The sequence below is a fragment of the Xyrauchen texanus genome, chromosome 3 (assembly GCF_025860055.1).
Source record: "Xyrauchen texanus isolate HMW12.3.18 chromosome 3, RBS_HiC_50CHRs, whole genome shotgun sequence".
Lineage (NCBI taxonomy): Eukaryota > Metazoa > Chordata > Actinopteri > Cypriniformes > Catostomidae > Xyrauchen > Xyrauchen texanus.
Genome location: NC_068278.1, coordinates 50,371,462 through 50,397,440, shown reverse-complemented (window position 1 = coordinate 50,397,440; position 25,979 = coordinate 50,371,462). Strand labels below are relative to the sequence as shown.

The following is a 25,979-nucleotide window of genomic DNA, read 5'->3' as shown; positions in this document are numbered from 1 at the left end:
TGCTGTAATGATGCGGTGTTCGGTTCAAGTAAATATTACACTGATAACTAACAACTTTGTCTATCTGCAATATATAGATGTACAATCAAATTGATTTATCTCATAGCATAATGTCACAATACATACTACATACCTACAACTTAAAAAATTCCAAGATTGCATTCTATTTTTAGTGGATTTTAAAAATTTGCATCTGTGTGTAGATTTGAACTAATGTTGGCCATAACACCTTGCTCTATTGATAAAGAGTACTTTGTGATGGTTTGTAGAACTTAATTACCGTAATTTCCGGACTATTGAGCGCACCTGAATATAAGCCGCACCCACTGATTTTTAAATAAAATATTATTTTGAACATAAATAAGCCGCACCTGTCTATAAGCCGCAGGTGCCTACCGGTACATTGAAACAAATGAACTTTACTCAGGCTTTAACGAAACACGGCTTGTAACAAAAATAAATAGGCTTTAACGAAACACGGTGTGGCAGCGGGGGCGTGGTCAAGCGCCCGTCCGGGAGAGAAAAGCGGTAAGGGCGCTTACACCTGAGCTAAATTATGTCTAACACCGGTGTCTAATTTCAGTAAGCATGGGGAGAGCGGCATAAAAAGGCAGCAGCCACAGAGCTGAGAGAGTGACACACGTCAGTCTAGTGTTGGCGCATAGAAGAATTGAGAAACTTTATAAAATTGATTGTAAACATTGCTGTGGCCATTAAAAGCCTTACCTGGAACGTCAAGTGCCCTGCTGAAAACTGTTTTCCCAAGAAGGACACGTGAAGCAGGCCACTTGAAATTACACACCGGTGTTAGACATAATTTAGCGCAGGTGTAAGCGCCCTTACAGCTTTTCTCTCCCGGACGGGCGCTTGACCACGCCCCCGCTGCCACACACAGCTTGTAATAAAACATTAGCAGTAAACAGTAGCCTACCAAGAAAGTCATTGGTCACTATCTTCCTCGTCCTGTGCACTGAAACCACTGAAGTCATCTCCTTCGGTGTCAGAGTTGAATAGCCTCAGATTTAGTTGTCTTTTTGCACTGAGTCAATTCCTCACGCTGCTGTTTCCAAAGTCTTATCATCGACTCATTAAGACCAAGCTCCCGTGCAGCAGCTGTATTTCCTTTTCCAACAGCCAGATCAATCGCCTTCAACTTGAAAGCAGCATCAAATGCGTTTCTCCATGTCTTTGCCATGGTGAGGGTGACAAAATTACTACCGTAATCAGAATGATGGGAAGTTTGAGCGCGCTCGATTGAATCTAAACAGTAAACAAAAAAAGTTGTTTTGACCTTAACCCATTCGGCAATTTCATTGGTCTAATGAAAGCTTCACGCCGCCAAAAAACTGAGCACGTCACAGAATGTTTTTTTTAATGTATTTTTTTATAAAATTTGAAAGCGGGAAAAATCCATATATTAGCCGCGTCACTGTATAAGCCGCGAGGTTTAAAGCATGGGAAAAAAGTTGCGGCTTATAGTCCGGAAATTACGGTAGTTGTAGAAAAATAGCAACAAATGGGAGGGCAGAGCAAAGCTGCCACATAAGTTAAATGTATGAATCTAAATATATAAATAAATTAATTAATTAAATTTAAGGTTATGATTTTAGAGATGGTATGTGTCAACAATTAGAAGTATAAAAATTGGGATTCAGCTAAAGTCATTTAAGAAACCAAGTCACAATAAGTAACCATAAAGCAACTAGCCATAAAGCAACTAGCATACATATGCACTTTTACTCTCAGCATACACTGTTTTTCCCAGTGTCAGCCAACTCTGCAACACACAACTTACACAGAGTCAGCTAAATCTCTTAGACATACTACACATACACATAGACACACGCAAAGAGCAACTCTGTAACACACACACTCTTCTCTTTACCCAGAGTGTGTGAGTGAACCAAGACCTGCATCTCACCTCCAACAATGTCAGTGTCTGACCCACATCAGCCATTTCAGTTATCAGTCTCTGCCATCCTGCACAGCCATAATGTGAAGAATTGGATGTTTTGGCACCTTTGCTTATGAATATATTTATGGCCGCAGTTATCACATCCATTTCAGCAAATGTGAAGGCGCACAAGGTGGTATGTAGTACATATTCTAGAATTCATATCTAATTCAAGAATAATCACTTTGTTGCATGGAGCTGTGGGTGCTTTTCTACCAAAGAGATGGCTGGTATACTACAGTACAGCAAATATGCCATTATTACAGATTTTCACAATTGCTATTAACAATTTCTTGAAACATTCACCCATTTTCTAACAACTTTAAGCACAAAACGTAATCTTCAAACTACATTCTCAAAACGTCATGGTTACTGTTGTAACCTCCGTTTCCCGAGGGAAGGAGCGAGACGTTGTGTCGAATGAAGTGACACAAAGGGTCTTCCTGGAATGCAAAACGTAACTCTGAACCTGAGAAAAGGCCAATGTCAAGTTGGCAGACAGAATTTGCATGCCCCGCCCCAGATATACAGGTAAAAAGGGAAGCGAGTGTCAGTCAGGATTTTGCCCTGAGAAGCCGAAAATAAGGTACGGACGTTTACAGTGGTAGGTCTAGTGCTGTGGCAGGAGGCACACAACGTCTTGTTCCTTCCCTCGGGGAACGGAGGTTACAACTGTAACCATGACATTCCCCTTTTGTCACTCACTTGACGTTGTGTTGAATGAAGTGACACAAGGGGTCCCGTATAAAAACGCCATGCAATGACCGTGTTACGTGAACTGTCAAGACAGGTGCAAGCAGGCTACTGCGTGCTAGAGGCAACAGTGTCGGCTGCACGTATCCCTCCCCAACGCCCCCAAAGAGATGTCACATACAGACCTTAGGTTCCCTGCACCCCTGAAGGGGGGAACAGGTGCTACATGACTAGCATGGGAGCAATCCCAGCAGCCGCGGCCTTCTCTCTCACTATGTCTCTCACATAGGACGTGAAGCGGCTGGGGCTATCTTAACCAAGAAATATGATCATATTAGCCCAATTTTATCATCGTTACATTGGCTACCTGTTAAATTCCGTATTGATTTTAAAATTCTGTTAACTACGTACAAAGCTTTGAATGGTCTAGCTCTGCAGTACTTAAGTGATCTTCTACCACGCTATATTCCAACACGTTCATTAAGATTGCAAAATTCTGGCCTATTAATAGTTCCTAGAATATCAAAATCCACTAAAGGAGGAAGATCCTTTTCATATTTGGCTCATGTGACACATGTGACAAATTCAGTTCAAAACTTTCCTACCCAAGGAAGGACTCTCTCTTCTGATCAACTTCTCTCTTGCAACGGTTTATTTTGGAACCATCACTTGCTGCTTCAAGATCCTCTGTGCCATGTAGAGTCCAAGGAAACTCAGGAGAAAGCCTCTCAATCTCTGCTCTACGGTTTAGCCACCCAACGGGAGTCGCAAGTCCTCCTTGCAGAAGGCACCGCTTCATCCAGGCAAAAACTATCCGCGATTATAACAAGACATTGATGGAAAGAACTTTCTACAAATGCCAAAGAACCAAGCAACACAAGGAAACGCAATGCAAGGAAATTCAACAACACGCAAGTACATATCCAGGCTTTTGCTCAAAGTGCTGGTGTAATCTGATTACAAATCGATTTAGACTCAAAGAAGGCTAAATGGTTCTTAAGGCATTGTCAACAGACGTAAAGTTAATTTTATCTGTATTGATCATTTATTTCAAATTCTGTCACTTTACTCACAAACCTGTTTCATGTTGTATAAGTAAGATTAGTATATGTTTAGAAAATAAAGTTTGTCTGTATTCAAAGATAATTTGACTGTATTATATTTTATAAATATCTCATCCCTGTTTTTAAAAGATTTATCTTCAAAGCTATACCCAAATATGTGAAATATTATTTTCAATAAGCCATGATATAATATTACTCCAATAAGTGAATTAATCATAATTCCCTTATTAAAGCTAATATTTTACCATAGAAATTGTGAGCAGATACAACAAGACGTTATATTATGATTTAATGGTGGAGAATTTCATTCCGACAAATAACATAGTTATTTGTCATTTATCTAATTTATAATGGTTGTCGAACACAACTAATTCCTTTAGAAATTTCCGTACATAATAAAGAGTGGTGTCCGGAGAATTGCATAGGATTTATAGACAAATGAAAGAGTTTTTGAGGTAGACCTGACTACCTAAATAGAGACGGACTCCATCCCTCCAGGGAATGTGACATTCTCCTGTCTAGTAATTTGGCTGATAGTCTTAATAGTGATAGTATTTGACTGGAGATTTAACTGGAGCCCAGGAGGAAGCAGACAAACTGGTTAATCCGAATTTCTGTTAGCTGCCTTGAGATGTCACACAGGTCACATAAACTACAACACATAGAGACTGTATCACCTAGATATCATATAGAGACTGTGTCTGCTCCCCGAACTACCAAACATAAACCCCTCACTAAATCATATAGAAAAAATGTGATTAAGGTCAAACTTGAATTTTTTATTTATTGAAGATAAACATCATATAAAAGGTAGGGCTACTAAACATTAGGGCTATTAAACATTAGACCTCTTTCTACCAAAACACTAATTGTAAATCCAATTAATGCAGATCATAAAATGGATGTGCTATGTTTGACTGAAACCTGGCTTAAACCGGATGAACATTGTAATGATTCACAAGACTCAGTAGAATCCATTTGCAGCTTTTAATAAGGAAGGTCGTACAGGCGGGGTCAAACAGGGCAGACAGAGCAAGGTAGAATAAACAGCAGGGGTAATCCAGACAACAGGCAGAATTCGGGGCAGGCAGCAATAATCAGAAGTCCAAGAACAGTCCAAGTCAGGCCAGGCAGATAACAGTCGTACAAATGAGGAAACAGTCCAAGATCAAAACCAGATAAACAAGACACGGGATAAACGCTCAGAAATGATAACCAAGGCAAATCAAGACTTCGCAGAGAAGTGGTGAGTGGAAGTGTCCTTTATGTGTGTGTGTAAATGCAGTGCAGGTGTGAAGCGCAATCAGTCCCAGGTAAGAGGTATTATGGGAATTTGAGTTCAGAGCCAATAGTTAATATTCCGGAGAAGGCTCCCTCTGGTGGCAGAGAGGAGGTGGTACGGGAGCCTCCTCTGTGACAGAGCCCAACCCCCCGCGAAGCGCTCCTGACGCGAGGAGGCAACTGACGTCGGGGTCTTCCACAGGGTCGAGGGGCCGGTTTCTCCGGGTGCATCCTATGAAACTCCTCAGTAAGAGTGGGGTCCAAGATATCCCTTGAATTGACCCAGGATTGCTCCTCCGGACCGTACCCCTCCCAGTCAACCTGATACTGGAGAATATTACCCCGACGTCTGGAGTCCAGCAACTTGTGCACATGGTACGACTCCTCGCCTTCGACCAGTATAGCTGGGGGGTTCTGAGAGGCGGCCCCCCCTCCGGTTCTCCCCTCGGACCACCAGCAGGTTTCAGCAGAGAAACATGAAAAGTAGGAGAAACACGATAATTAGCCGGCAGTCCTAAACGAAATGATACAGGGGATATTTGTCTAACAATTTGGAATGGGCCAACATACCTGGGACTGAGCTCGCAACATGGAAGTCGGAGTTGTAAGTCTCAGGTTGATAGCCATACCCATTGGCCGATCTGGTATTCTGGAGCAGGGCGACGATGGCGATTGGCTTGTTGTTCTTGACGTCTGATAGCATGCAGTAAGTGTGTGTGAGCTTGATCCCAGACCTCCTCGCTCCTGTGCAACCATTCCGTGATGGATGGGAGTTCTGTGGGTTCACCAGACCATGGGAAGAGAGGAGGCTGGAAGCCGAGTATACATTTAAAGGGGGTGATGCCAGTTGCGGGTTTAACCAGAGAATTTTGGGCGTATTCGGCCCAAAATAAGTATCTACTCCAGTCATGTTGATGTTGTTGACAGTAAGTTCGGAGGAAGCGGATTATGTCTTGATTCAGGTGCTCTGTTTGACCATTTGGCTGTGGATGATAGCCTGAGGTGAGGCTAATGTTCACATTCAGATGCTTGAAGAAAGCTGTCCATACTCTGGAAGTGAACTGAGGTCCCCGGTCAGATAATATATCATCAGGTAATCCATATAATCTAAACACTTGATTGCACAGGAGTTCTGCTGTTTCGAAGGCAGTGGGAAGCTTGGTGAGGGGAACTAGTCGACAGGCCTTGGAGAATCGATCCACTATGGTGAAAATGGTGGTGTAGCCTTGGGAATTGGGTAGGTCAGTGATAAAATCAACAGCAATGTGTGACCATGGTCGTTGAGGTGTTGGGAGAGGACGTAAAAGACCAGCAGGTAATCTTCGGAGTGATTTGGAGGTTTGACAGTTGATGCAACCTTGAATGTGTTTGATGGCATCGGACGAAATGTTGGGCCACCAGAATTGATTTTGGAGTAGTTGAATTGTGACAGTGATTCCGGGATGACCGGAACTTGGGGTTGAATGGACTTGATCGAGGAGGCGGGGCCGTAGTGTTTCAGGTACAAAGAGGAGGTTTGTTGGGCATTCGGTGGGGATGGGTATCTGAAGGTTTGCTTGTTGAATCTCGGTTATGATATCCCACTGGACAGGGGCTACTAACAGGTTTTCATGAAGGATACTTTCAGGATTGGAGTTCTGGGCTATCGCCTCAGTTTGCCGAGAGAGGGCATCAGCTTTGGTGTTCTTGGTGCCCGGGCGATATGTGACGGTGAAATTGAACCTGGTGAAAAACAGAGCCCATCTAGCTTGACGGGGATTGAGACGCTTGGCTGATCATAGGTATTCCAGGTTCTTGTGGTCGGTGAGAATGATGAATGGTTGATTAGCTCCTTCCAGCCAGTGACGCCATTCTTCTAAGGCTAATTTCATGGCTAATAGTTCACGGTTCCCAACATTGTAATTACGTTCAGCTGAGGTAAGTTTGCGGGAAAAGAAAGCACACAGATACATCTTGGCAGGGTTCCCTTGTCGCTGGGATAATATGGCTCCCACTCCCGTATTGGAAGCATCCACTTCTACGATGAATCAGCGTTCCGGGTCCGGGTGACGTAGAATGGGTGCTGTAGTGAATCGTGTCTTTAAGTCTTGGAATGCTTGTTGTGCTTCGGGGGTCCACAGTATACGAGAGCTGTGACGTTTGGTTAGAGCTGTTAGAGGAGCGGCTATGAGACTGAAGTTTCTGATGAATCTTCTGTAGAAATTTGCAAATCCCAAGAATCTTTGCAATTCTTTTATGGTCTGGGGTAATGGTCAATCCAGCACTCCTTTTACCTTCTTCTCATCCATGGCTACTCCCTCCTGACTGATAATGTATCCCAGAAAGGATATGCTTGTCTGATGGAACTCACATTTTTCCATTTTGGCATAGAGATGATATTGGATGAGTCGTTGGAGAACTGATCTGACCTGGCGAATGTGCTCCTCCAGTGAGTCTGAGTATATCAATATATCGTCAATGTACACGATCACCCATTTGTCCAGCATATCCCGGAAAACGTCATTCATGAAGGCCTGGAAGATGGAAGGACTGTTTGACAGGCCGAATGGCATAACCAAGTACTCATAGTGCCCACTAGTGGTGGAAAAGGCAGTTTTCCATTTGTCACCTTCACGTATGCGGATAAGATTGTAAGCATTGCGTAAGTCGAGCTTGGTGTAGTATTTAGCTCGACGAAGCTGTTCTAAGGCGGCTGGAACAAGAGGTAGAGGATAACGATATTTGACAGTTTTCTCATTTAATCCTCGATAATCGATGCATGGTCTGAGTCCCCCGTCTTTCTTCTTCACAAAGAAGAAGCCTGTGATGTGGAAGGTCGAATGAAACCTTTAGCAAGCTCTTCTTCTATGTATTGTTTCATGGCCTCAGATTCCGGTTTAGATAGGGGAAATATTCTTCCTTTTGGGGGTGTAGTACCGGGAATTAAATCAATGGCACAGTCGGTTGAGCGGTGTTCAGGAAGTTGTGAGGCCTTTTCTTTGCTGAAGGCTTCAGAGAGATCGGCATATGCAGAGGGTATGTTTCCCAGTTCGGGGTCTGATGTGACAGATTCTGGTGTTGAACAGGTTGCTCGAGTGACTTTGGACAGGCAGCGGTTGTTACAAGTTTCATCCCAGTGAATTATTTGGCCTTCTCTCCAGGAAATGTGTGGGTTATGGATTTGAAGCCAGGGATGACCAAGAATGATGGAATGATGTGGAGCATGAATGACGTAAAACTGGATGTACTCGGAATGAAGAGACCCAATGTGCATTTTTACTCTCTCCGTTACACGCTGGATCCTGCCCTCTCCGAGGGGACGTCCATCTAGCGCCTCCACTGTTAGGGAGGAATGACAAGGGTTTAATTTGAGGTTACATTGCTTGGCAAATGTATGAGAAATGAAGTTTCCCGCTGCTCCAGAGTCTATCAATGCTGTAGTATCAGTAATTTGATCTTGAGTGGTCAAACGAATAGGGAGAGAGAAACTGGATGCAGAATTTAGATGTTTTCCCTGATGACTCACCGATTGATTGCAATTAGAAGGTCGGACAGGACAGGAGAGCTTCATGTGTCCAGGTTGACCACAGTACATGCACAGCCGATTCTGCATTCTATGTTCACGTTGCTCTGGAGTAAGATGAGTGAATCCGATCTGCATAGGTTCGTGAGCTGCTGCTGCCTCGGGTAAGTAATGGACTGGTGCTCGGGTGGTACGTCTGGACCGCATAAGGTTGTCGATTCGAATGGCCAGAGCTATATATTCGTTCAAATTCTTTCCCTCGTCTCGACAGGCTAACTCGGACTGAAGTTCAACTGTTAGTCCTTTCCTGAAGAGAGTTTTCAATGTATTTTTGACCCAGTTGGTTTGGGCAGCGAGCGTGCGAAACGTGAGAGCATATTCAGCTGTAGTTTTCCTCCCCTGGGTGAGAGTTAAGAGTTGTTCTCCAGCATCTCCTCCTTCTGTGGTATGTTCAAAAACTTGACGAAACTGTTGAATAAAGTCTTCAAACAAAGCAAATGGGGAGCCCTCTGGTCTCCAAACGGCGGTAGCCCACTCTAGCGCTCTGCCAGTGAGCAGAGAACAGACAAATGCAATGCGGCTGGCATTGGTGGAATAAAGAGTTGGTTGTTGGTCAACGAAGAGCATGCATTGTAGTAGGAAACCTTTACATTTAGTTGGATTGCCATCAAATTTATCAGGGAAAGCAAGCCGAGGATTAACTGATGAACTCACTGTATCTGAAGGATCACTTTGAGGTGGTGAGGCGGCGGGAATACTTGGCGCATTAACAACTGCTGTACGAAGTTCCTGCAACCCTCGTACGAGTTGTTCAGTGAGTGTAGTCAAATGATTCAATTGTTGGTGATGCAGGTTCAGACGAGAAGCTTGGGTTGTGAGCTCAGTGGTCAATTGCATGACTGCTGCTGGATCGGTTGTCGGCGAAGTCTTCTGATCAAAACCAGATAAACAAGACACGGGATGAACGCTCAGAAATGATAACCAAGGCAAATCAAGACTTCGCAGAGAAGTGGTGAGTGGAAGTGTCCTTTATGTGTGTGTGTAAATGCAGTGCAGGTGTGAAACGCAATCAGTCCCAGGTAAGAGGTATTATGGGAATTTGAGTTCAGAGCCAATAGTTAATATTCCGGAGAAGGCTCCCTCTGGTGGCAGAGAGGAGGTGGTACGGGAGCCTCCTCTGTGACAAACATATTAGTTTAAATGAATCTACTCCCTCGGGATATTTTTATAAACCTGAGCCTTATCTGAAGGGTCGAGTAAGAGGTGTTGCTACAATTTACAGTGAAGATTTTGGTGTTACTCAGAGGACAGGATATAAGTTTAAGTCTTTTGAACTAATAATGCATAATGTGACACCGTCAGATATAAATAATCTCTGTCATCTTTTGCACTTGCTACGTATAAAGACCACCTGGGCTGTACTCAGATTTCCTTGGTGAATTTGCAAATTTTCTATCAGATCTAGTAGTTAATGTAGATAGGGCTTTAACTGTTGGTGACTTCAACTTCATTGATAATGAAAATAAAACATTGGGAGTAGCATTTATCAATATTCTCAACTCTCTTGGAGTCAGACAAAATGTAACAGGACCAACTCATCACTATAATCATATGGTAGATTGAATTCTGTCATATGGAGTTGATGTTGATACTAAAGAATTTCTACTGCAGAGCGATGACATCTCATATCATTATCTTGTCTCTTGTATGCTGCGATCAGCTAATGTTAATAGTATTTCATGGTGCATAGAAGGATAGTATCTGTAGCTACAGACAGGCACTAAAAGAAGCCAGATCAGCATATAAAACAAACTCATAGAACATAACTGCAACAATCCTCAGATTTAGTTGTATTTTTGCACTGAGTCAATTCCTCACGCTGCTGTTTCCAACGTCTTATCATCGACTCATTAAGACCAAGCTCCCGTGCAGCAGCTCTATTTCCTTTTCCAACAGCCAGATCAATCGCCTTCAACTTGAAAGCAGCATCATATGCGTTTCTCCATATCTTTGCCATGGTGAGGGTGAGGGTGACAAAATTACTACCGTAATCAGAATGATGGGAAGTTTGAGCGCACTCGATTTAATCTAAACAGTAAACAAAAAATGTTGTTTTGACCTTAACCCGTTCGGCAATTTCATTGGTCTAATGAAAGCTTCACGCCGCCAAAAAACTGAGCACGTCACAGAATGTTTTATTTTTTAATAAAATTTGAAAGCGGGAAAAATCCATATATTAGCCACGTCATTGTATAAGCCGCGAGGTTCAACGCGTGGGAAAAAAGTTGCGGCTTATAGTCCGGAAATTACTGTACTGTAATTGGTATATGTCTCATCACTCGTCATGACTGCTATGTTGCTCGAACCTGCACACAAGAATTTCACCTACTGTTGCACTTGTGTACATGGTAGTGTGACAATAAAGTGATTTGATTTTGATTTGATTTGATTTCAAACGATATGTGTTGTGAAAAGCGCTATACAAATAAAAATGGCTTGTTTAAATGTCCACGTTTTGTGTTCATTATCAAAATCCTTGACTAAATTTCATGGGACATCAGACAGCACACATGTCACAAACATCACAGCTAATGTTTAATCTTCACCTTTAGTGCTGTGAATGAGACACAAAAACACGTGTTTATACAAAGAATACCTAACATTAACTTAAAATACCCATTAGTTGTGTTGTATAATGTGATTACAATTTGAAGTGCTATACAGTAGGCTATGAATTTGAAAATGGCAATTTATGCTGAACACTTACATCACTTATATATATATATATATATATATATATATATATATATATATATATATATATATATATATATATATGTATGAAATATATATGACAAAAATGGCAATTTTTAATATATTTTTTAAACACTTGTGGAATTTAAATTTGTACATAAATGCTCAAATATATTTACTCTAAATGTATTTTTCATATATGACCATATACCAGATTTAAATGTCAGACAATGTAATAATTCAACAAGACTAAATATAGCTGCAAGCAGCGATGACGGGCCCAAGCACAGCTGGTCAATTTCCATCCAGTGGCTTTCGGAAAACAATGCAAGGTGGACACATGCATTTGGCATTTTACATTATTCTAAACAATTTTGAAGCAACTTGGGTAAATATAAGAGGGCTATTTTAAAGTATGTTGAACGAGCTACTCTTCCTGCCGCCAGGTGGTGGTGCTATGACTGTAACCCAAAATAGTCACCTCCATGTGATTAGCCCAAGACTAACATACATCTCAATTTTGATCTAAATCACACATTACAAACAGAAGGTACAAGACACCTGTGTTCCATTTTTCACCATTAATTTAATGCCTCGCGTGTTCAAAATTTAGCATCATAGTCTTGGCATAATGTTGTCTAAATATGGTGACAGTCTCATGAATCAACAAGGAGGAGCATATAAATGTTCAGAGAATGCAATATTAAAAAAATCAAAAATGGCCAATTTCCTTTTGGGCGGACCTAATGACTATATTTATGAAAGTTGTCCGGCTTAATGAGAACTATATGTGTACCAATTTTGCTGACTGGTGACTTTTTCCCAGTCCTAATGGCCGACGACTCTGATTTGTTTGCAAAACTTCATGAAATTTTAAGCATGCCAAGTGCCTCAAAAACACCAAAATATAGGAAGAAAGGAGTAATAACAAATAATGTGTTGCCATAGCAACATTATTTAAGCTATCACATATCCCTTTACAAATGTAAATCAGCAGTGTCTTGACATTATTCTAAAGAATTTTGAAACAATTCATGTAAACATGAGAGGGTTATTTCAAAGTCTGTTAAAAGTGCCATACTTCTTGCTGCTAGTTGGTGATGCTATGACCGTGACCAAAAATAGAAACATCAATCTTATCAGCCCCCATTACCAAATTATACAGCTGAATTCTCATCAAAATCACACAATGCACAGAGAAGATATAAGGCGCATCCTGTTTCCCATTTTTAGCCATAAATGTATTGCTGCACCACAGCAACACTATTCAAAATGTCAAAAATCTGTTTGCAATTTAGCATCTACAATATCTTGGCATGATATTTAACAAATTTAGTGCCAGTCACATGAATCCCCTAGGAGGAGTATTTAAAAGTTCAGAGCTTGAGTTTTTCAGAAAATCCAAAATGGCAGTCTTCCTGTTGGGCAGTGCTCATAACTATAATTTTGACAGTTGTCTAGCTTTATGAGAACTATAAACACTTTCAGTGCTTGGGTCTAAATTATTGAATCCTCATTTGTGTTTTTAGTTTATAGATTTATTGTATGTCTATTTTAACCTAAGATAAGTTTTCTTGCATACTCCGAGGCAGAACATTTTAATACAAAAATACTTTGTAATGAAAAGTATTGTAATGTATTGAAAAATACTTCCAATAACCACAGGTTTCCCCGAAATGTATGGTATTATTGCATGTCTATTTTGTTTGCTTACTAACTGCATATTAAGTTATTATGCACTAAAATATTTGCAGGTAATTGCATTTACAATGCAATTAACACAATTACAGAGGTATATAATGATGATTGCAGAACAATCCCCAAAAATGCCGCAAATTGCTTCGTAAAATTTGAGAAAAGCCGCAGCAAATTCAGTCATTTTTGGGCAGCAAAAATATGTAAAAAGTTCGGCAAACTCCTGGTGGGACTGAACATTACATCACGTAATTAATATTCATGAACCTGACTGATAAGGTTCATAAGGTGTCCCCACCATTTTTTTAGATCGTTCCAATGCCTGCTGTACCAACCCCAAGCTCACAACATTGGCTTAGGAAGAAGTTGACATGTCAGGCAGCACAAACATGCAGAGCAATGTCTTGAAAGTGACAGTGTTTATGAAGTCCATTTACAATTTGCTTAAAAGTGCCGTAAGATATTTTAGCCATTCTTCTTCCACGTGGCTGAGCCATTGGATTTGCCATGTCCTCTCTTTCAAAAACCCTGCACTCCAAAGATACCAACTGAGCTTTATTGAGACTGACACAGAGCAGAAACAGGTGTTGAAAACAACAGCAAAACAAAATAAAAACGTGTATTTAATTTTTTATTTATTTATTTTTTTTTTTTATGTTTTAAATGCTGACAACTGTTATGAACAACATGGCAAAAATGGCATTAAGCTTCAATACTTAGCTGCAACTACAATACTACAAGATATCTTCCAGGAAGTAGAACATTTTTTGCATACCTTTCCATGAAAAAGTTGCTTTAACTAAGATTGGAGAAAGGATTTTAAAAGAGAAAAATTACACAATTAACCCTAAAAACCACATTAAAAGTTTAGAGAATTCTCACCAATGTGGGTACTGTAGCTGATAAACAAATGTACTTGTTTATATTGTTGTGGAACATACACCTACAGCTCTCCATGAAATAATTATTTTGTTATTGAACTCTTGCAGTCTCAAAATTTGTCTAATACCATGTATAGTGTTATTTGGATCTCTGATTTTTTTTTTTTTTTTTTTTTTTATTGTCTAAATGAAACATAGCTCCTCTGAAACCTGAGGCAGAGTAGCAGGAAAAAAAGAAAGAGAGAAACAGACAAAGAGAGAAGGTGTAAGAAAAGACAGGAGTATGAATTATTGACATGTTGAAGTCCTTCGCAGCTGCATGCCAAATCTTAAAGTATGACTAAACAGCGCTAGTCAGCAGAAGTGTGTAGTTCGGACAAACCACCACTGCTCATCACGAGCCACTCAAACGTGACACACATCAGGTTCAAGAGCGTTGCAGTGGAGGGTCGCGTGAGCAAAACCCCTTTAAAACCAGCCTGACCAGTTATGACAAGACCAGCTAAAACCAACATAAGCCGGTTGGCTGATTTTAGCTGGTCTTTTCAGCAGGGCAGCATTTAATGATGATTTCAATGGCTTTGCAATGTAAACATCATAAACTATACGTACAGTACTATGGTAGCAAACCATCCATGTTTTTTAGGCATAAAACGCTAAATAAAATTTTATTAAGTATGTAGTGGGGGTCTCGGCCTGAAAATGGTTGAAGGCCACTGGTGTAACAGATAGAGATCAAGAGAGAGACATAGAGATGAGAGATAATAGAATCGGTGTCAAACAGAATGGTGAACAGTAAGAACAGAACGAATAGAGGACAGGGCAAAAGGTTACAGCGGTGGGAGGCTGGACAGATATTTCAGATGAATAAACTCAACAGACAAGGCCTCGATGATATCAGTTATCAGTCAACTGCCTAATGGTGCAGACACATACACTCAATGCATTTCAGAATTCAGCAGCAGCGTATGAAAGATCCAAGTAATGAATAATCAATAATATTCAAACAGAGGCTTCTCCTGTGTTCATACAATCACTGATAATTCTACCAGTCTAATGACCACTGTGCCGAGCCATTCTACAAAGGTTAAGTGTGTTTCATAAATAATGAATTTCTATTAGAGGCATAATACTGTGATACAGATGTACAATGCATTCTTAAAAATGCACCAATTGTGACTAGAAAAACCCTGCTGAAAAAAGGAACTATAGAATTATTATAATATTTTCTTATGGATTACACTTCTACCACTACAAGTTTAGTGTATTTTGGGCCATATTGCATAAGGATTTAATGGTTTATATTATTTTCCAATAAATATATGTATTGGTCCCTTATGTTATCCACTAGACAAAACATGCCGCCAACATATTACCACTAAAGACCCACAGGGACCATTTTAGCTTCCATTCAAATCAAAACATTTTCCATATTACCATTAAATAATTAGAATTCCTGTGAGGGTTTCTATTTATTTTTTTTGTTGTTTGTTTTTTTTTTTTTTTTTCAGCTGGAAAGTGCATATTTTCCAGTTTAGACAGATGAACTATAAGATTAAAGACTCTTTAAGTAAATTAAAGGCTTTAAGGCAATGTCTGTTACCTTTGAGACATGTATAGATGCAAGTGTATGACTAAAATTAAAAATGTCAATAAATACTTTTTTGCAGATATACTCATTTAAAATGAAGTAATTCTCTCCTGAGAAAATGGACCAACATTATTATTATTGGGTGTGGCTCAGGTAGTAGAGCGGGTTGGCTGCTAATCGCAGGGTTGGCAGTTCGATTTTTGGCCCACACGACTCCACATGCTGAAGTGTCCTGGGGCAAGACACTGAACCCCAAAGTTGCTCCCAATGGCAGGCATGCATCTTGAAATTTTGGTTTCATGTCAGATGAAACCAAAATCAAACTTTTTGGCAACAATGCAAAACGTTATGTTTGGCGTAAAAGCAACACAGCTCATCACCCTGAACACACCGTCCCCACTGTCAAACATGGTGGTGGCAGCATCATGGTTTGGGCATGCTTTTCTTCAGCAGGGACAGGGAAGATGGTTAAAATTGATGGGAAGATGGATGGAGCCAAATACAGGACCATTCTGGAAGAAAACCTGATGGAGTCTGCAAAAGACCTGAGACTGGGACGGAGATTTGTCTTCCAACAAGACAATGATCCAAAACATAAAGCAAAATCTACAATGGAATGGTTCACAAATAAACATATCCAGGTGTTAGAATGGCCAAGTCAAAGTCCAGACCTGAATCCAATCGAGAATCTGTGGAAAGAACTGAAAACTGCTGTTCACAAACGCTCTCCATCCAACCTCACTGAGCTCGAGCTGTTTTGCAAGGAGGAATGGGCAAAAATTTCAGTCTCTCGATGTGCAAAACTGATAGAGACATACCCCAAGCGACTTACAGCTGTAATCGCAGCAAAAGGTGGTGCTACAAAGTATTAACTTAAGGGGCTGAATAATTTTGCACGCCCAATTTTTCAGTTTTTTATTTGTTAAAAAAGTTTGAAATATCCAATAAATTTCGTTCCACGTCATGATTGTGTCCCACTTGTTGTTGATTCTTCACAAAAAATTACAGTTTTATATCTTTATGTTTGAAGCCTGAAATGTCGCAAAAGGTCGAAAAGTTCAAGGGGGCCGAATACTTTCGCAAGGCACTGTAAGTGCAGACAATTGACCATATTGATGGCTCATCTTGTCTGCAATGTTTTCATCCAATTAAATGCTTTCTAGAAAGAGAATGTCACCTACTCTTAATCCCTGCAACCAACTAGCAAACTAGCTGGGTTGTGATGTAAACAAAAGGCAATTGGCCATAAAAAAAATAAAGAAAAAAAGCCATTTGAAATACTTCCTGTTTCAATAGGAAATATGTCAACGCAGGAAAGAAAATTGCATTCATCAAAACATTTCACGCTGTTTCCAAAAGTGAGGTCAAGTGTGTGATACCAACAGATTTTCCAAATAATCCTACCACCCTTTTTGCCTCACCTCTGTCTGCTATTGGACAGATAAACCATGTTCCCCAACCAAAACTTGCACCTTTTGTTGAGCCAGAAGTTGACAGTTTGGTTCACTTAAACAAACAGAGCAATGTTTTGAAAACGGTTTTTGAACACTTGAACAGTTGTCAAGCACCTTCTAAAAAAAGAGCAATCTGTATAACTCTATATTAAACAACTACAAACCAATCTCAAATCTTCCTTTCATAGGCAAGATCATTGAAAAGGTTGTTTTCAATTAGCTGAACAAATTCTTAAAATCAAATGACTTCTTGGACAATTTCCAGTCTAGTTTCCGACTGCACAAAATATATAAATATACTTTTTTCTCCCCAATTTTGGAATGCCAAATTCCCACTACTATTACTTACTAGGTCCTTGTGGTGGCACAGTTACTCACCTAAATCTGGTTGACGAGGACAAGTCTCAGTTGCCTCCGCTTCTGAGACAGTCAATCCACACATCTTATCACTTGGCTCGCTGTGCATGACATTGAGGAGACTCAGCATGAGAACATTTAATCACGACCACGAGGAGGTTACCCCATGTGACTCTACCCTCCCTATCCACCAGGCCAAGTTGGATGCTTATGAGACCTGGCTGGAGTCACTCAGTTTATAAATATACTTAATGGTATTCGGCTAAATACTGATTCAGGCAAAATATCAGTGCTGGTATTTCTAGATCTCAGTGCTGCCTTTGACAATGTTGACCAAAACATTCTCCTAGACAGTTTAGAAAACAGGGTAGGGCTTTCTGGGATGGTCCTCAGCTGGTTCAGTTCATATTTGGATGGGAGGGGTTATTATGTGAACATAGGCAACTATGAATCTGAGTGTACATCCAAGTCATGTGGGGTCCCACATGGCTCCATTCTTCCATCGCTCATGTTCAACCTATATATGCTCCCACTAGGCCAAATTATGAACAAGAACCAAATTGCTTACCATAGTTTAGCATGCAGATGACACGCAGGTTTACCTAGCCCTATTGCCAAATGACTACAGTCCCATAGACGTTCTGTGCAAGTGCATTGATGAAATTGTAGCGTCTGGAGGAATCAATGGACTAATCATTCTGAATAACAAAGAACCCACTGTTAAAAATCCCCTAATCACTGAAATAGCGCCAACTAGTCTCCACAGCACAATGCGCTATTGACAAAGAGACACTCCAACTATTGACAAGCCCCCCCCTTTTTCCATGTGACTCGCCTCACACCCTCGTGTTTTACCATGTGAGAAAAGCCATGTGAGACTTTGAACGTAAAAATGTGTGTGTGTGTGTGTGTGTGTGTCTTTCAGTTAAAACCTAGAAATGTTTATTCTTAAGGAAATATGTGTAATCCCTGTATGTTGTGTATTTCTGATGTTAGATCAAAACTAGTTGAAATTTGTTTTGTTGTATAGTTTAAACTCTGAGGCCTTATATTTAATAGCCTAAGAGTGTATATCCACTTTTAAGTGTACTAAATACACATTTCTTGGTATCAAATTAAACCTCACGACTTGTCCTAGCGGAATATAAATATAAGATTACCTTAGAATTGTATTCTGCTATGTTTTACCATCTTTTGAGTTATTCAAGCCAAAGCCGGACCCGGTCATGTAAATGAGCCTTGACGGGACAAAGGGACCATCTCATGCCCAAAATAAGGGAGACTTTTACGACCTCCAAAGGAATGTGCAGAGATTGCTGATTCTCACTTAATTCTTACTGAGAAGGAGAAATGAACCCTTTTAATCCTATATATTCTATATATATATATATCCATGTGATAAATGTATTGACATGTATCTAATGTTCCATCTCATGATTTCCCTTTATGTTGTTTGGTCTATGTTTTCTTGCAAACTCTAATGGGTTAATTTTTCAGACTTTGCATACTATGGTTAACCGAAATCATATGTGTGGCACATTTGGTCTCTATAACTTGGTATTTTGAAGATCGAAATGACTGTGTACATGATATGTCGATAACAACAATATATTAGTATTACAAGAATATTTCCTAGTTTCTTCATTGACTACCACCCCTCCAGGGTGCACACCAAGGAGCACCCTTAGAACAAAGAGCAATAAACCAAATTCCCGCCTGGAACTTCCACCCTTCTTATTGGTCGAGCCAATGAGAGGTGGGACACGTTTTCTAAGGTTATAAATTGCATCCACACTGGCCCTTCGTTCTCTTATCTTCTCCTTCTTCTTGGCTGCTCCCAACTCCCAACTTCCTTCATCTCTCCTCCCCTCCCTTGGACTCCCCTGAACATTTCAACTCTCCGATTTTCTGCAACCCTCCGGAACACTCGTCAACTATTCAACAGTTACTCCTAAGACGCTTCGAACTTCTCGGAACAACCCTTCAACTCTCTCTCCAAGTGAGTTTCAAATCCACGCTCTGGAAACACCGACAGAAAAGCCCATCTCAAGGACGCCACGGAGACGCGACATCCACGCAGCCTTGCTCAGCCACACATAGGTCCATTTTGCAAGTATTATTCCATTGAAATTCAAATGCATCACATTGTGTAATTTCCTCGCTGGCTCCAAAGGGTTAATTGTTGAAATAAGTTTGCCATACCTCTAATAATTCTTTACTTTCCCTTACTGTGTTTATTTTGCTTATTTTGTGTTTATCCTATGTTACATGTATGTTTGTTAAGTGTCGTGATATATCCTAGTTCCTTGTATTAAACCTAATTATATGCTTGATTGTCTGTGTTTGTTGGTCATAAAACGAAGCCTTTTTAATGTGCGATTTTAAGCTATGAGCTGATATTATCAAAGTAAGTTAACGTGCTTTGATGAGTAAGCTTATAACTAAGAATAAACCTTCAAGAGAATTGATCAGGAATATTTAGCAAAGCGGTTCGCGGGACGAACTGACTGATTGCGGTAGCCTACGGGTCAATTCCATTGAGGGTTTAATTAAATTAATATAGCCTGTCTGCATATAATGTATATTCCTAATTAATTATAATTCATTGTGTTTAATTATCTATATATATTTGAAGCAGACTCTTGGACTATATAAGCCCTTTTTGGGGTGTTTTTGTATGTATTGTTATCCGGGTCAAGCCGTATGATTAATCATTGATTACAATCATTAATATTAGTCATACATTCCCCAAACCTGACCTGGATACTCTACAAAATCAATAGTTGGATGTGCCAAAACTTACTTCATTTAAACAACGACAAGACAAAGTTCATTGTATTTGGCAACAAAGGCGAAAGAGAGGTCCATAGACAAAAAAAATAAAGTCAGGAATCTTGACTTGCAATAACTAAATCAGCCTATTATCATCTAAAAATATAGAGAGAATTCAATATTTTGTATCCAGTCAAGACATAGAGAAACTTGTTCTTGCATTCATCACCAGTATGGTGGACTACAGCAATGGACTTCTCACCACCCTTCCCAAAAAGACGATTAGACACCTGCAGCTCATTCAGAATGCTGCTGCTAGGATTCACACTAGAACCAAACAATCTGAGCATAATACTCCAGTCCTCATGTCTTTACACTGGCTTCCAGTTACATTTAGAATTGATTTTAAAGTACTATTACTTGATTATAAATCACTCAATGGCATAGGACCTAAATACATTGCAGATATGCTTATTAAATACAAACCTAACAAACCTCTCAGATCATTATGATCACTTCAGTTATAAATTCCAAGGGACTAAATGTAAATGTAATGTAAATGATTAAATACTTATTACTTTGATCAAGGTATATGTTGTTTGACCCAACAGAGTGGCCACTGTATTTCCATGCCACCACACTACACACATTCACACACACTGCAGGCTGAACCTTACAGGCTCAAATTAGGGGGCAATTACTGGCTCTAATGCCTGTCCACAGTTGTCACTCACATTGAAGACTGGAACCCCTTTAGAAAATTGTGTAATTCACAAGCTACATTAAAAAAAAAATAAAATAAAATTGCACATGTTCAATTTCATGTGGTGTAGAGTGCTATGCAGTGAATCGAAAATGTGCCCATTTTAAAATATGTGAATACCAAAACTGTTTGCACTGTCCATGTAATGCAATGTAAACATTTAAAAATATAAATAGGCCATAGTTTCTGTAGTTACAGAATATCATAGAAGTTAGCTGACAAAATGATACCATGGTATTATTATATTTTTTTGGACATGGTACCAAGAAAATACCATGCTTTTTGGACCTGTAACATGCCAATACCATGGTTTTGGAGTACCTTGGAGTAAAAACCATAGTATATAAATATAGCAATCATACAGTACCATAGTATATGTAAAAGTATTTTGGTGTTACCATCAATCTACCATGGTATTGCAACTGTAATTGTTACTACAGTTAGAGGAAAGCCATTATAAATATGGGATCTCCTTCAGACAGTGTAAGAATGTTTCATTGTAGTAACATTAACTGCAGATATGGAATTTTCAAAGAAAATACTCACAATGGTGAATAATTGTAAGGACACCGGCTGGGGAAAAAAAAGGAAATGCTAAACGTGCATTTGTTTAACAGTGTATAGGGAAATTCTGATGCTAAAATATGAAAATATAAAAAAAGAACAGTCTTTACACCAGAGTGAGCACCTGGTTTTTCCATATTATATGGCCACTGTAGTACCACACACAGCGTCACATCCATAAAAGTTCAGCCTAGAATATTATGATCGCCCTATGTGTGTAGCAGTTGGCAACAGGGATGTGGGTTGAATAGATCTGATGAACCTGAAGTGATGAGTGAACAAGGGTGAAAGATGACTCGTCAGATCATAATACTTTTTCCAATTCTCAAGGGTCCAGTTTTTATGCTCCTTACATGCATCTCTTTGTGCTGGTCATGACCAGCACAAAGAGATGGTCATTGTAAAGTTCATGACATACAATGTTTGTTAGACTGGGTCATAAAGGATTCAGATCTGTGGCCATTTTTGAGGCGACTCTTTTGTGGCACTTAGCAACTGTCCTGTGAATTATCGGTCTGCTGCTCTTTAGAAATACAAAAACGTATTTATTTTTACAGTCTTTATTTTAAGACTGCTACACTGTGTCCTTACCAATGGAGCAAAGTTCCTATGAGAGTTAACTTGTCTGTCCACACTTAAAAATACAAAATATTGGCCAATATATCGGCCTCTGTGATATTTCGGTCGATCATTAGTCCAAAAAACACATGATTTTAACATTATTTTATTGTAGTTGTATCCAAAACGTGATTAAAGATTGTAATAATGGATATAATTTTACACAGATAAGGTAAGCGATTTTATAACACTAATCATTTTAATGTGTATAATTTTTAAAATCTTAGGACTTCACTTTCTGAAATGTTGTGTATTTTAGCATTTATAGACAGGCCCCATTTTCTTCCCTTGAGAACTCAAACACATTGTTTGTGTTTATTTTTTGTTTAATAAAGGAGGGATGAGTCAAAATATTTTTATAATAAATATTGGTCTGATTGACAAATTCCTTTGTAAAACTGATAGCTGTGAACTGTAGGCCAATGATTGGCTTATGTTCAGTAATATGCACAAAAACATTACATTGAATTCTAAAGCCACTCTTTGTATTGTATTATCAATTCTTCACTCCTCTGCCAAAATAAATTAATGCATTATATTTATCTGAACATTATTTTTTGAATAATATATATATATATATATATATATATATATATATATATATATATATATATATATATATATATATATATCAGCCACTAAATTAAAACCACCTGCCTAATATTTTTTAGTTCCCCCTCGTGCCACCAAAACAGTGCCAACCACATCTCAGAATAGTATTCTGAGTTGCTACTCTTCTCACCACAATTGTACAGAGCAGTTACTTGAATTACCGTAGACTTTGTCAGTTTGGACATTCTCTGTTGATCTCTCTTATCAACAAGGCATTTCCTTTCACACAACTCCCACTCACTGGATGTTTTTTGTTTTTGGCTCCATTCGGAAGTAAATTTTAGAGCCTGTTGTGCGTGAAATTCCAGGATATCAGCAGATACAGAAATACTCTAACCAGCCCATCTGTCACCAACAATCATGCCACGGTCCAAGTCATTGAGATACAATTTTTCACCATTCTGATGGTTGATGTGAACATTAACTGAAGCTCCTGACCATATCTGCATCATTTTATGCACTGCACTGCTGCTACATTATTGCCTGATTAGATAATCACATGGATGATTTTTGGTACCAGGCGGGCCATTATTATACTCATTATTGAGCATAATATGCTGTTTAAAGCAGGTGTTTATTTAAAGAGATATTATGTAGAGATCCGTCTGGTTTAATTACTTTTTATGTAATTAAATGAATTTAATTATTTTACTGAAAACTTCCCCTATATAGTGTGACCATGCCCCCCACTAATTGTGTCAACATTAGTTAATTGAACTTTTTTCCCCTGGGCATTAACGGTGAAACTTTTCTAAATATTTTTTGTAGCCAAAAGTAATCCCATAAAGAAATTTACCTTGATGCATTTGGCAGATGCTTTTATCCAAAGCAACTTACAGTGCATTCAGGGTATCCATTTATATCAGTTTTTGCATTCCCTGGGAACCAAACCCATAATCTTGATGTTACTAGAACCATGCTCTACCAGTTGAGCTACAGGAACCTTTATACATTTCACTGGAGTAAAAAGTGTGACAACTAGCCCAGATCTCCCCTATATATTTATATAGTCCATGTTTCTAAGGCCACTGGGAGTCATACGTTAGTTTTTTTTTTTTTGTGTGTGTGTGTAATTGAGGCAAATGCCTGCCACAGACCTGATCTGAGAACTGCCTGGATAAGCTAACATTGTTAAAAAACAAAACCCATGTCATTTCCGAGTTATCTCTCCCATGACAAATTATGCTTTTTGAGGTAAACATTGCATTAATGTTAATTTCACACCTAGAAATGTTTGTGCTCACATAGATGTAATCCACATTTAAATGAAATGCCAATGCAAGTTTCACATGAGGAAGGAATAACAAAACTATATTAATTTTTACCCAGGTTTTGGCTTAAAAAAAATAAAAGGTATGATTGAGTCAGTTTTTCCGACCGCAGTTTCACCATCATAGTTCAAACAGAGTGGCTGGTTTTAATGCTCATATCTCCATTAAATATTGATGTTGTGGAACAAAGAGGAAAAGCTCATTAATGGTTAATCCATAATTCCCAAATGAAGGTCATACTATTCCATTGGGAGGCCTTAACGAGCAATTATAGCTGTTGGGTTAACAAAGGTGACAGGCAAAGGATGTTTTAGTTCACGTAAGGATACTGAGTGCAGTCACACTCAGCACATCTGAGCTGTTTTTTGAGACAGTAAACAATGGTTTTATTCTCTTATTTGGATTTACATTATATATTGTATAATGGATGCTGGTCGCCAACATGGGATGCTGATTTGCTGGTGTCCCTAATAGGCTTTTTAACTAGCTTATCCAGCAATATTACATAATCAACCAGCTTCACTACATTTGCAAAACTGAAAATGTGTAGTTGTTACCTTAACACTGTGTCCTAACCAGATGATATGCGATAAAGCGGCAAGTGCTAAATTCTATTGGAAATTTACCATGGAAATGTAAATTTTTGTCCTCGTCAGTTGGTATAAAAAAAAGCAACGAGTGATAGAGAATTTTGTAAGTCATTTGGTTCATATTTCTGTGGAGCTGCGCTGAGTAGGCCCACCCATAGTGCTTGAAAATCCTGCTCTAAATAAAAAAGCGCAACAATACCATCGTGGTTCCAGAAGTATTTTTTCATATTTTTATGTAGACTTTTCAAAAAATCTTTCATAAAAGAGTTAGTCATGAAACAAATTAACCAGCTCCGAGGTGAATCGGATTTAAAAACTTTGATTTGAAGCGAGGAAGTATTTGAAAATCGGACAAAAAGTCAAAGGTATGAGACTGTGTACTGTACTTACCATCTTTCAAAACACAATCCAAGGCACAAACTACAATCCAATGAAGAATTGTGAATTACATAATCAATATATAAAACTATTGATTTTAGGTCATTGATTATAAGTATAGAAACTATATATTGGTAACACTTCACAATAAGGTTCCATTCGTTAACATTAGTTAATGCATTAGGTATCATGAACAAACAATTAACAATAATTAATGTTAATGTTAAATGTTGATGTTAGTTAATAAAAATGTAATGTTTCATTGTTAGTTCACTTTAGTTCATAGTGCATTAAGTAATGTTAATAAACACAACTTTTGAATGTAAAAATGTATTAGTATATATTGAAAGTATTATTAAATAAGATTAATAAATGCTGTAAAAGTATTGCTTATTATGTTCATGTTAACAAATGTTGTTAACTAATGTTAACAAATGGAACCTCACTGTAAAGTGTTATGGATACATTTTAAGTATACTGCAAAATATTCCAATATATACTGATGAATGCCAAAACATTTTGACCATCTGCCTAATATGCTGTTGGTCCTCCACGTGCCACCAAAACAATTCCGGCCCGCTGAGTCATGGACTCTACAAGACCCCTGAAGGTGTCTTTTAGTATCTGACACCAAGACATTAGCAGAAGATCCGTAAAGTCCTGTAAGTTGTGAGGCCAGGACAACTTGAACTCTTCATTATGTTCCTCAAATTATTCCCGAACAATGTTTGCAATGTGGCAGAGCGCATTATCCTGCTGAAAGAGGCCTCTGCCATCATGGAATACCACTGCCATGAAGGGGTGTATGTGGTCTGCAATGATTTTTTGGTAGGTGGTACGTGTCAAATTGATGTCCACATAAATGGCCTGACCCAGGGTTTTCCAGCAGAGCATTGCCCAGAGCATCACATTCCCTCTACCGTCTTGTTGTCTTCCCACAATGTATCCTGGTGCCATCACTTTCCCAGGTAAATGGCACACACATATACATGGCCATCCACTTGATGTAAAAGAACTCATCAGACCAGGTAACCTTCTTACACTGCTCCAAATTCCAGTTCTGACACTCGCATGTCCATTGTAGGTGCTTTCGATGGTTGACAAGGGTCATAATGGGCACTCTGACTGGTCTTCAGCTACGCAGCCCTATTACACAGCAGGATGTGATGCACTGTGTGTTGTGAC

At 39.1% G+C, this 25,979-nt stretch overlaps 1 protein-coding gene across 1 annotated transcript in view; it reads right to left on the bottom strand.

Annotated features, from left to right (window-relative positions):
• Positions 1-25,979, bottom strand: part of LOC127627899 (polypeptide N-acetylgalactosaminyltransferase 9-like) — a 165,415-nt gene that overhangs the window by 79,911 nt on the left and 59,525 nt on the right. The gene's annotated exons all lie outside the window — the stretch shown is intronic.